This window comes from Cervus canadensis, chromosome 8, assembly GCF_019320065.1.
Source record: "Cervus canadensis isolate Bull #8, Minnesota chromosome 8, ASM1932006v1, whole genome shotgun sequence".
Lineage (NCBI taxonomy): Eukaryota > Metazoa > Chordata > Mammalia > Artiodactyla > Cervidae > Cervus > Cervus canadensis.
This window is the reverse complement of record NC_057393.1, coordinates 34,183,349-34,195,814: the sequence shown is the minus strand read 5'-3', so window position 1 is coordinate 34,195,814 and position 12,466 is coordinate 34,183,349. Positions and strand designations below refer to the sequence as shown.

The 12,466-nt window shown below is 43.2% G+C and overlaps 1 pseudogene; it reads left to right on the top strand.

Moving 5' to 3' along the window:
• LOC122446775 overlaps positions 1-11,350 on the top strand; it is a 72,369-nt pseudogene extending 61,019 nt beyond the window's left edge.
• The last annotated feature ends 1,116 nt before the right edge of the window (positions 11,351-12,466 follow it).

Below are 12,466 nucleotides of genomic sequence, written 5' to 3'. Positions count from 1 at the left end.
AAAAATTGAGAATTTTTGTGTCTATGTTCATCAGTGATATTGGCCAATAATTTTTTTTTTTTTTTGTATGTTATCTTCCTGTGGTTTTGATGTCGGGACAATGGTGGCCTCATAGAATGAACTTGAGAGTGTTCCTTCCTCTGAAATTTTTTGGAAGAATTTCAGAAGGGTAGATGTTAACTCTTCTCTGAATGTTTGATAGAATTCAGCTGTGAAGCCATCTGGTGCTGTACTTTTGTCTGTTAGAAGATTCTTAGACACAGTTTCAATTTCAGTACTTGTGTTGATCTGTTCATATTTTCTATTTCTTCCTGGTTCAGTCTTGGAAGGTTGTGCTTTTCTAAATATTTGTCCATTTCTAGGCTGTCCATTTTATTGACATACAATTTCTGATAGTAGTCATTCTGATCCTTTTTCTGTTTCTATGGGGTCCTGTGTAATTTATCTTTTTATTCATAACTTTATTGATTTGAGTTTTTTCTTGTTTTTTTTCTTGATAAGTTTGTCTAAAGGTTTATCAATTTTGTTTATCTTCTCAAATAATCAGCTTTGGTTTCATTGGTCTTTGTTATTATTTTATTTACCTCTATTTCATTTATTTCTGCTCTAATTTATGATTTCTTTCCTTCTACTAATTTTCATTTTTGCTTGTTCTTCTTTCTTTAGTTACTTTAGGTGTAAAGATAGGTTGTTTATTTGTGATTTTTCATGTTTGTTGAGGTAAGACTGTATTGCTATAAACTCCCCTCTTAGAACTGATTTGTTGTATTCCATAGATTTTGAATTGTCATTTTTTGAGGTCATTTGTCTCCAGGCATTTTTTTAATTTCCTCTTTTATTTCTTCAGTTATGTATTGGTTATTTGGTATTATTATATTGCTTAGTCTCCATGTGTTTGTGTTTTTTCCAGTTTTTCCTGTGATTGATTTCTGATTTCATAAACTTGTGGTCAGAAAAGATGTTTGATATGATTTCAGTTTTCTTAGATTTACTGAGTCTTGATTTGTGACCCAAGGTGTGATCTATCCTGCAGAATGTTCTATGTGCTTTTAAGAAGAAAGTGTATACTGTTGCCTTTGGATGGATTATCCTATAAATATCAATTAAGTCTATCTGGTCTAATGGGTCATTTAAAGCTTGTGTTTCCTTCTTAAATTTCTGTCTGGATAATCTGTCCATTGCTGTAAATGGAGTGTTAAAGTCCCCCAATATTATTGTGTTACTGTCGAATTCCCCTTTTATGGCTATTATCATTTGCCTTATATATTGAGGCTCTCCTATGTTGGGTTCTTATATGTTTACAATTGTTAGATCTTCCTGGTTTGATCCAGTGATCATTGTGTAATATCCGTCCTTGTGTCTTGTAACAGTCTTAGTTTATGTTTTTTGTTTGTTTGGCTGCCCCAGGTCTTAGTTTTGGCACAAGTGATCTTCGATCTTTCTTGTGGCATGTGAGATCTTTTGTTGTGGCATACGAACTCTTAGTTGCAGCATATGAGATCTAGTTCCCTGACCAGAGATTGAGCCAAGGCACCTGCATTGGGAGTGTGAAGTGTTAGCGAATGGACCACCAGGGAAGTTCCAGTCTTTATTTTAAAGTCCATTTGGTCTAATATGAGTATTGCTACTCCAGTTTTCTTTTGATTTCCATTTGTATGGAGTATCTTTTTCCATCCTTTCACTCTCATTCTGTCAAATACTTGTTTTGAGTAACAGGAAGAGAAAGTACCTTCTACTTATATCTTACTGGCAAAAACTAAGCTGCATAGCCTACCTAAATGCAAAAGAGGTTGATGAGTGCAACTTTTTAGGCAAGTGAGGAATAAGATAGGAGAAAATGATGTCTGAGTCAACAGATCTCCAGTAGTTTTGTTTTACTGTACAGTAGTTTTTTCTTGAGCTTCCCTAGTGGCTGAGTGGTAAAGAATCTGCCTGCCAATGCAGGAGACAAGGGTTTGATCCTGGGTTGGGAAAATCCCCTGGAGAAGAAATTGGCAACCTGCTCCGGTATTCGTGCCTGGGATATACCACGGATAGAGGAGTCTGGTGAGCTATAGTCCATGGGGTTGCAAAGAGTCAAACATGACTTAGTGACTAAAAACAACAACAATTTTTTTTTCCTATAAATGCACCTTGTGTTTATATGTTGCTTTAACTTTAAAGGGCTTCCCTTGTGGCTCAGCTGGTAAGGCATCCACCTGCAATGAGTGGAGAAGTGAAAGGCTATCCACTTCAGTTTTCTGGCCTGAAGAATTCCATGGACTGTATGTATATTCCATGGGGTAGCAAGGAGTCAAACACAACTAAGCGACTCTCGCTTTCACTTTCTTTAACTTTAAAACACTATGAGCTATTTTGGATTAACTGCAATTCTGGTAAATTAGGTTGTCAAACAGTTTTATCAAATCATTCCTACGAAAAACACAGTCAAGAATTGGAGTTTACTGTTGAAAACTTGATGATCACTGTATCTGATTTGTTTGGAGCTGGGACAGAGATGACAAACACCACTCTGAGATATGGGCTCCTCCTGCTGCTGAAGCACCCAGAGGTCACAGGTATGATAAGTGGTGGGCAGGGTAACTTCAGTAGAGATGATAGAAACATGCTTTAATGTATTCCACTTTGTTTCTCTCAGAGAATTATTTAAGTCTCTGTTTGAGCAGCTTAATTTTTTCAGATTTAATGAGCAGGTGGTAATGGCGGCATCTTTATATAATACAGGAGGATGACAGAGGGGAGTGAAGACACTGAATAAAAGGAACATCAACACAGCAGTATCTGGATTTCATGAAGTCATGTGTAGCAGCCATGGCCAGCATGAATCGTCTTGGAGCTGCATACTAGTTTTATTATGGAAAGACACTCTGATGTCCCCTCACTGTAAAAATGTAGTGTTCTAAAGCCCAGATGGGCAGAATTCCCACATGATCTAGTGCTTATGACTCTGTCTCCCAATGCAGGGGTATGGGATCAATTCCTGTTCAGGGAACTGATGCCCCACATGCTGCAGGGTGTGCCCAAAAATCAAAAAAAGAGAGCCAGGGATGGGAAAATGGTAACTCTCCTTATTGAAGCATAATTGGAAATTGTAGAAATTTAGTGAGGTTGCCTAATATAATTTCCATAGTCTAGGAAGTTCTCTAACAAGTTGGATTCACAAGAAATTGGCATAAGATATGTATATAAAGGAATTGTATTATTCCATAAGTTTCTTTCCAGAAAAATGGTTATTGCCAAAATACACATTTGAGGGGTCAGTAATTTTATCTTTCACAAAGGACTTATTGTTAGAAATTAACTTTAAAGGCTTGTGGTTATGCATAGCTGTTTAGAAATACATTTCATCTTGTTTAGTGTCAGAATACCACTAAAATGATTATAACCAATAACATGTGAGAATTAACCTTTTAAAGTTGGAGAAGAGGAGATCAGGAAGCAGCTAACAAATATTCAACAAATTTCTGAAACACAGAGAGCATATTGAGAGGTGATAATGAAGTCAGTAGAGAGGATGAAGTTAATAGCCTAAATGTCAGAAGAGGGGGCTGTATAATGAGGAAGTCATTTATATTCTTAGAGTCCTGTAAGGTTCTATATTTGGAAGTACTTCATTTCAAAACGGATAGAGGGAGACATAGGCCGATAAAGGTAGCTCTCCCAGCCACGACTCTTTGATAACTCCTTTCATCAGGTAACTTTATTTCTCCAATAGGATGAGAGAGGAATCTAAGAGGCCCTACACTCAGGACACTGGGAAGAGACAGGAGAAAAGACTGAGGTCACAGCATAGAGGAAACTTTAGGGAAGAATCCACTTCTTAAATTCAGAGATTCTTAGTTCCTTTCTCCATCCTGCTTCCTGAAATTCAGCAGCCAGAGGAAAACTCCAGAGAGTGAAGACTCTGGAGAAAAGTCTTCCAAGTTTTGCCATGTAGACAGAAAATTCTGTTAACATGTCTCACAGAGTGAATGAAATAAAAACATCCACCCCAAGTCACTGGATTGTGAGATATCAGAACCAGGATAAAAGAGAAAATCACAAAAACTTTCAGAGAGATGTAGCAGATCATAGATAAAAGAGCAGAGATCACAACAGTGTCACAATTTAAGAGCAATGATCAAACTGGGTATTTGTTTTTTAAAAGTTATTTTCACACCTGTATGTTTGACAAAACATTTTACTCACTCCCTTTTCTCATCCAAATGCCTGAAATCATGTCAGAGGAAGTCATGGGCTCCAGGAATATAGGAACCTCATGAAAGAGAATGAAAGTGTCAAGCTGTTGCTAGAGAGCAGGCCTGGAAAATATCCTTTTCTAAATGGATTAGATGGATAAAGCAGGGATGAGGGGATACACCAAGAGCAAAAGAGAGGTGATAAAGTATATGTGTGGCTTCTAAATAATAAGATACTTATTCGGAGTTTGAAACATATTTGGAAATAATCCTAAATCAAAATACAGAGTATTATTCAAAATACAGAGTATTATGAATTGGTTTATTATTGTTGGATCACAATAAACTGTGGAAAATCATGAAAGAGATGGGAATACCAGACCACCTGACCTGCCTCTTGAGAAACCTGTATGCAGATCAGGAAGCAACAGTTTAGATCTGGACATGAAAGAATAGACTGTTTCCAAATAGGGAAAGGAGTACATCAAGGCTGTATATTGTCACCCTGCTTATTTAACTTATATGCAGAGTACATCATGAGAAACGCTGGGCTGGAAGAAGGACAAGCTGGAATCAAGATTGCTGGGAGAAATATCAATAACTTCAGATATGCAGATGACACCACCCTTATGGGAGAAAGTGAAGAGAGACTAAAAAGCCTCTTGATGAAAGTGAAAGAGGAGAGTGAAAAAGTTGGCTTAAAATTCAACATTCAGAAAACTAACATCATGGCATCCGGTCCCATCACTTCATGGCAAATAGATGGGGAAACAGTGGAAACAGTGTCAGACTTTATTTTTTGGGGCTCCAAAATCACTGCAGATGGTGACTGCAGCCATGAAATTAAAAGATGCTTACTCCTTGGAAGGAAAGTTATGACCAACCTAGACAGCATATTAAAAAGCAGAGACATTACTTTGCCAACAAAGGTCTGTCTAGTCAAGGTTATGGTTTTTCCAGTGGTCATGTATGGATGTGAGAGTTGGACTGTGAAGAAAGCTGAGCGCGGAAGAATTGATGCTTTTGAATTGTGGTCTTGGAGAAGACTCTTGAGAGTCCCTTGGACTGCAAGGAGATCCAAGCAGTCCATCCTAAAGGAGATCAGTCCTGGGGTGTTCATTGGAAGGACTGATGCTGAAGCTGAACTCCAATACTTTGGCCACCTCATGCGAAGAGTTGACTCATTGGAAAAGACCCTGACGCTGGGAGGGGTTGGGGGCAGGAGGAGAAGGGGATGACAGAGGATGAGATGGCGGGATGACATCACTGGCTCCATGGACATGAGTTTGAGTAAACTCAGGGAGTTGGTGATGGACAGGGAGGCCTGGCATGCTGCGATTCATGGGGTCGCAGTGTTGGACACGACTGAGTGACTGAACTGAACTGAACTGATGAATTGTTTAGGTCCAAGAAAGTACCAAATATGAAGTATAATCTTAATTGTTTTACTGGGGCCATTTATTTAGTCAGAATGATGTTAAAATGAATATTCTAACAGTCAAAATTCGTGGTGTAAATATATCAGGGAATTGGACTAAGGGGATTTGCGTGTGTATATTTTGTATGAGGTGGGGATGGAGATATAAATTCTCTACTCTTATACCAATAAATCAGACAGTTTTTAAAAAATTGTAAATAAGAAATAAAGACAGAGAATCATTATTTAGAAACAGGACGTGAATTTCTAAAAGAAACTGCTAAAATGCTGAAAGTGGTGGCATTTGGTAATTGGAGGATGAAGTGAGTACCATTGCAAATTGCACACACATAATACACAACACAAAACAGATATATTATAATTTAACTTTTTAACCCATATTGTTTTGATATAAAATTAATATACAATTCTTGTTTTTTCTTCAAGGGCTATAATTTCTTGACTTTATGTTCTGTTTATATTTGAAACATTTCATCATTTCTCTTTGTTTTATCATGTATGCTAATATATAGGTATGTACAGATGTATCTTAAGCCTTGTTTGTAAGAGACTTATGTGACAAACATATGTGTATTATGGCCATTATCTCTCTATATTAGATGCATTCTGGGCATATAGTTTATGTATATATGATGCTGGGACACCTTCATAATGCCTCACATATCTGATTTGGTATGGAAATGTGGTGTGCATTTTCCTCTTTCTCCATCATTCTTACTTACCTCTTATCAGCTAAGGTCCAGGAAGAGATTGACTGTATGATTGGCAGACACCGGAGCTCCTGCATACAGGACAGAAGCCACATGCCTTACGTGGATGCTGTGGTCCATGAGATCCAGAGATATATTGACTTGATATCCCCACCAACCTGCCCCATGCAGTGACCCATGACATTAAATTCAGAAACTACCTCATCCCCAAGGTAAGATTGCTTTCTCTTATAGTGACCTTAGTGGTCTTGAAGTTCTTATTTACACAGTATGGGTACAAACTTCGATGAACACAAGGTGAGAGAAGTAAAAATAATCATATGTGTGGTGGCCTCATGGGTTTTGTGTTGTTTCCAGTTTAGTCTGTAAAGCTTTATAACAGATTTGACAGGTAGCAGTGCAAGACTTCTACATTTTTTGTTTCTTTTATATTGTTTGACTAACCATTGCTGTCCACATTTCCAAATGAATGTTAGTATCAATTTGTCAAAACACTCTGCTGGACTTTTTTATCGGGTGCCATTTTAAATCAATTTGGAAATATTTAATATCATTAAGGGAGTCCATGTTGGCTAAGCTGGTAAAGAATCTGCCCACAATGTGGGATACCTAGATTCGATCCATGAGACAGGATGCTCCCCTGGAAAAAGGAATGACAACCCTCTCCAGTATTCTTGCCTGGAGAATCCCATGGACAGAGAAGCCTGGCAGGCTACAGTCCATGAGGTCACAGAGTCGGACACAACTGAGTGACTCACACACACACACACACACACAACATCGTGACACATTGAATCTTTCAATTAATGAATGTGATATAGTCTCCCTATTTTAAAGGGCTTTCTTTAACTTTTTTCAATAATTTTTTCAGACATTGTTTTGCATGTTTTTTTGTTTTTAGTTTTCCCAAGGTAGTTATGTAAGGCGAGCAGAAGTAACGCAGCTTAGATTAGGAGTAGGCCTTCCTACTTGGTAAGATTATCAGGCCACCTGGATACAACCAATTAGCCAATTAGGACCAATTAGCTTTCACTTAATACTGACCGCTGGTTGCCAGTTAGGAAATTAGGAATGAGGCAGAAACCCCCAGGAAAGTCCCATGCACGTGAAAGTATTGACCAATGAAATTGCTTTGCAAACGTGTAACCAATCCGCTTCTCACCCTATAAATTTGTGTAACAGCTTGGGCTTGGGGCTCTCTGACTCGCACCACTGCGTTGGTTGCGGGCAGAGAGTCCTGGCTCGAGTCAGTAATAAACTTCCCTTCCTGCGAGTTGCATTGTCTTGGAGGCCATCTCTCTTCCCACTCGGGGATTCGGACATCGAGCATAACATTTGGGGGTTTGTCCAGGATCCCTTTACCGGGGGAAGAGAACACTTCCAGGACAGAGGGGAAGGATAGATAATAGCACCGGTGCTCAGGAAAACTCAGGGGGCCCGAAAACCCAGCGCTGTGTTGTCAGCTGTCCGTGTGTTTGTCTTTAGCTCTCAGTGTTTGTGTGTGTGCTGGCATTGTCTCAGGCAGGACAGGAAGTCCAGAGTAATTCCAGGGCCCCGCTGTAAAGCAGGAAGGTATCTGGCACAGGAAGTCCAGAGTAATTCCGGGGCCCTGCTGTGAAGCAGGAAGGTATCTGGCACAGGAAGTCCAGAGTAATTCCGGGGCCCTGCTGTAAAGCAGGAAGGTATCTGGCACAGGAGAAAGCTTTCTCCAGCTGGCATAAGGCCGAGGCCAGTGAGCGCGCTGGAAGGCAGCCGGCTCTGTGGGAAGGAGAGTTCCTCTCCTGATCCCGAGTCTGGTCAGGGGGCCCAAAAACCCAGCACTGTGTTGTCAGCCGACGTTTGTCTGTCCGTGTGTTTGTCTTCGGCTCTCCGTGTTTGTCCGTGTTTGTGTGTGTGCCGGCATTGTCTCTGGTCTCGTTCCTACTCTTTTCAGGAGTTTCAGTGAACAGGCGAGCGGTTGTGGGGGCAATTGATGAGTCCCAGCCAGGGCTACACTCTGGCGGACTCTGAAGGCCCTACTATAAGTGAGTCTCAGTAACTAGAGCCCGACCGGGTGAAACTCTCCTTTAAAATTCTTTGTGTGGGCGCGGGTCAGGCACTTAAAGGCCATTAGGGCACCTACCACTTGAAGACTCCCGTGAGAGGATAAGGGGGTCATGGAAGAAGCTAGAAACCCCTAGGGTGCCTGCCCCTAGCAAGATAAACAGTTACCATTTACCATGGGTCAAGGGGAATCTACCCCACTTTCGCTCATGACTGACCATTTTTCGGATGTCAGGGCCAGGGCCCATGATTTGTCTTTTCTAGTCAAGAAAAGTAAATTAATAACCTTTTGCTCTGCAGAGTGGCCCGCCTTCCAGGTTGGATGGCCTCCAGAAGGCACCTTTCAACCGTCCATCATACAGGCTGTGAAGGAGAAGGTTATGGCTCCGGATCCCTGGGGCCATCTGGATCAGGTCCCCTATGTCATGGTTTGGCAGGATCTAGTGGAAGATCCGCCTAGGTGGTTGAAACCTTTCGTTCAACCTCCTAGCTCTTCTAAGTCACAGGTCCTGGTGATGAAGACCCCCCCAGAGAAAACAAAAAAGAAAGAGGACCCAAAACTAGTCTTTCAGGAATCATCTTGCCCAAACCTGATAGACCTAGAAACGGAGATGAGGCCTCCGCCATATGAGCCCTCCTTGCAAATCCCTCCGAGGAGAGAAGCTCCTACGGGTGAACCGAGAGGATTAAGAGGGCCAACAGGAACCGACCATGAGGGGGGACCTGCACTGGGGACCCGGGGGAGAACTAGGGGAGATAGGGGTGGGCAAGATCCTGGGGACCCAGAGTTACCTTCATCCACTGTTCAGGCGCTCCCCGTCCGAGTGGGACCAGCTAACCCGGATGGACAGCGAACCTATCAGTACTGGCCCTTTTCCACGAGTGACCTGTACAATTGGAAGACCCAAAACCCTCCTTTCTCAGAGAAACCCCAAGGCCTCATTGACCTCTTAGATTCCATTTTGTTCACTCACAACCCCACCTGGGACGATTGTCAGCAGCTGTTGCAGGTGCTCTTCACCACAGAAGAATGGGAGCGAATTCTGGCAGAGGCACGGAAACGGGTCCCGGGGGTCGATGGGAGGCCAACCGCCCAGCCTCAGCTCGTGGACGAGGGGTTTCCTCTGTTGCGGCCTAACTGGGATTTTGAGCGAGCAGAAGGTAGGGAGCGTCTCCGAGTGTATCGCCAGACTCTGATGGCTGCCCTGCGGGCCACAGCAAGAAAGCCAACAAATTTGGCAAAGGTAAATTTAGTAAGGCAAGAGCCCACTGAGAGCCCGGCAGCCTTCCTAGAGAGGCTGATGGAAGCTTTCAGGCAATATACACCTATGGACCCCCAGGCTGAGGAGTCACGCACTGCAGTCCTGTTAGCGTTTGTAAATCAGGCAGCCCCAGATATTAGGAAGAAATTACAAAAGATAGAGGGATTGGGAGAACAGACGATACAGGATTTATTGAAAGTAGCTGAAAGGGTATTTAATAATAGGGAGACCCCAGAAGAAAGGGAAGAACGAATTAGACGGGAGGAAAGGGAATTAGCTGAGAAGATCAGGAAGGAAGATGGAGAATATAGAATGAGGGAAAAGCAGAAGAACCAGAGGGAGCTAGCCCAGATTCTTTTTGCAGGGATAAAAGCCAGAACAGAATTGAGGGAACCTCGAGACCCCTGGACGGGAGAAAAACAGAAACCAAAAAGGCAGGCCCTAAAGAAAGATCAGTGTGCCTACTGCAGAGAACAGGGACACTGGAAAAATGAGTGCCCTAAGAGGGACCTGAGGAGAGGTATGGCCCAGAGAGAGAGAATCTCCCCTGGAACTCGAGTTCTATATGCAGGGGAAGACAGTGACTAGGGGAGTCAAGACTCGGCACCCCTCCCCAAGTCCTGGGTAACGAAAAGTAGAATTGCAGTCATGAGGAACTGGAAAACTCTGCTGAAGATTACTCACAGCTGTGGCACTTTACCTTGCTGATCAGTGGTGGGCTATTGATGATATTGTGAAAACATCTGCCCCTTCTAGAGAGGAGCTTAAGCAGGTGAGAACTCTTGGGGAGAGAGTGGTTAAAGCAGGAAATGGAGAGAAATGAGATCCCATTCCTGTGTCATAGCAGTACTGATTATGCTAAGATTCTGTGGAAGAAAGGAGAGGCCATTGGGTTTTATTCAGTTAAGCCTACAGAGCTGGGAGAATGACAGTCATGGATGGACTTGGACAGCCAATACATATCTTATCCCTAGCCTTAAGAGATGAATAAATACCTGTTGGCCTGGGCTGAAACGGCAGGGATGGGACTGGCCAAACAGACATCCGGTCATCATCAAGCTAAAGGCCTAGGCAACTCCTGTGAGGGTGAGATAGTACCCCATGAGCCAGGAAGCTCGGTGGAGGATCACTCCCCACATTCGACGTCTCATGGATGCCGGAATTCTCAAGTGGTGTCAATCCCCTTGGAACACCCCCTTACTGCTGGTGAAGAAGCCAGGGGGGATGGATTACCTGCAAGAAGTCAACAAACGGTGAGTGACATACACCCCACTGTCTCTAACCCGTATACCCTCCTGAGCAGTTTGCTGCCTGAGTACACTTGGTACACTGTGTTCAATTTGAACACAGCCTACCCCTGGCGGCCCAGAGCCAGGAGATATTTGCCTTTGAGTGGACCAAGGGGGAAGGCCAACCGGTAATCCCACAGAGGTTCAAGAGGCTCTGAGTGAGGACATCTATGAATATCGGACTTGCCACCCAGAGGTCCTTCTGCTCCCCAGCCCTTGCCCTGCCTAAAGATGGGCAAAGGAAAGCGGGAGCGGCCGCAATAGATATGGCTCCGTGAAGTTTTATGCACTGTGTGGCTTTGGTGAGGTCTTAAGTTGTGGTCTGACACACACTGCTGTTGTTCCTCTAGATTTGGCTGCCTCTGCCAGTGCTGAATTCTTTGCTGACCTTGCTCTGGCTCCTATGGAAGCTGCTAAGGTTCGAATTTAAACAGATACCATACACCATGATGAAGTTTGCCTGCTTTGCTGTGTTGCATAAAGAGAAGGGTAGCAGTGCCTCTCAGGTCCTCAAGAGACTTGGATTTAGAGGTGTATGGAAGGGACTCTTTGCCCGAATCATCATGATCGGCACTCTGACTGCACTATCTATGATTCTGTGAAGGTCTACTTCAGGCTCCCTCGCCCTCCTAGTCTCTGAAGAAGACACTCAGTAGATAAATGACGGACTGAATCTGCGTGTTGAAAATACAACTGGACGAGAGATAATCCAGGCTTGCATAGTGTGCCAGCTGATGAGGACAGGGAAAAAGCAGCACACGGGAACGAGGTACTGAGGGGAAGAGCCAGGGCAACACTGGGAGATAGATTTCTGAAGAAGACTCTCAGTAGATAAATGAAAGCACTGATGTAAGACCAGGATCTGTTGGTTCTGGTAGATACCTTCTCAGGGTGGGTGGAAGCCTTCCCCGCTAAGGGAGAGACAACAATAGTGGTTGCTAAAAAGATCTTAGAGGAGATAGTGCTTAGGTAAGGGCTGCTGGTGACTATGGGCTCTGATAACGGACCTGCCTTTGTGAGCCAGATTGTACAAGGGCTGGCCCAAGCTCTGGGGACAAAATGGAATATAATCCCCAGAGCTCAGGACAGGTTGAGACAATGAATCGGACCCTAAACGAAACTTTGACAAAGTTGGCAATAGAGACTGGCGGAGACTGGGTGACCCTCCTTCCCTTCGCACTCTTTCAGGCATGTAACACCCCTTATAAGCTGCCCTTTTGAGATTCTGTATGGAAGACCCCCTCCTGTGTGTCCTATTTTTAAAGGAAAATGCCTGCCACCCCCTACTTTGGGACAATTCCAGCAAACTCTGATGGCATTAAGTAAAGTACATAACCATGTTTGGAAATTGATTCGAGAGATACACGAGGATATTGGCCCAGGTGATTGGGTTTGGGTAACCTAGATGGAAAGGCCCTTATGTTGTTCTCCTTACCACTCCTACTGCTGTCAAGGTCGACGGGATTGGACCCTGGGTTCACTGCAATCACGTGCGGCAAGCCACACCGGAAGAACAGGAAAAAGAAACAAAGATTTGGTAGCCCTG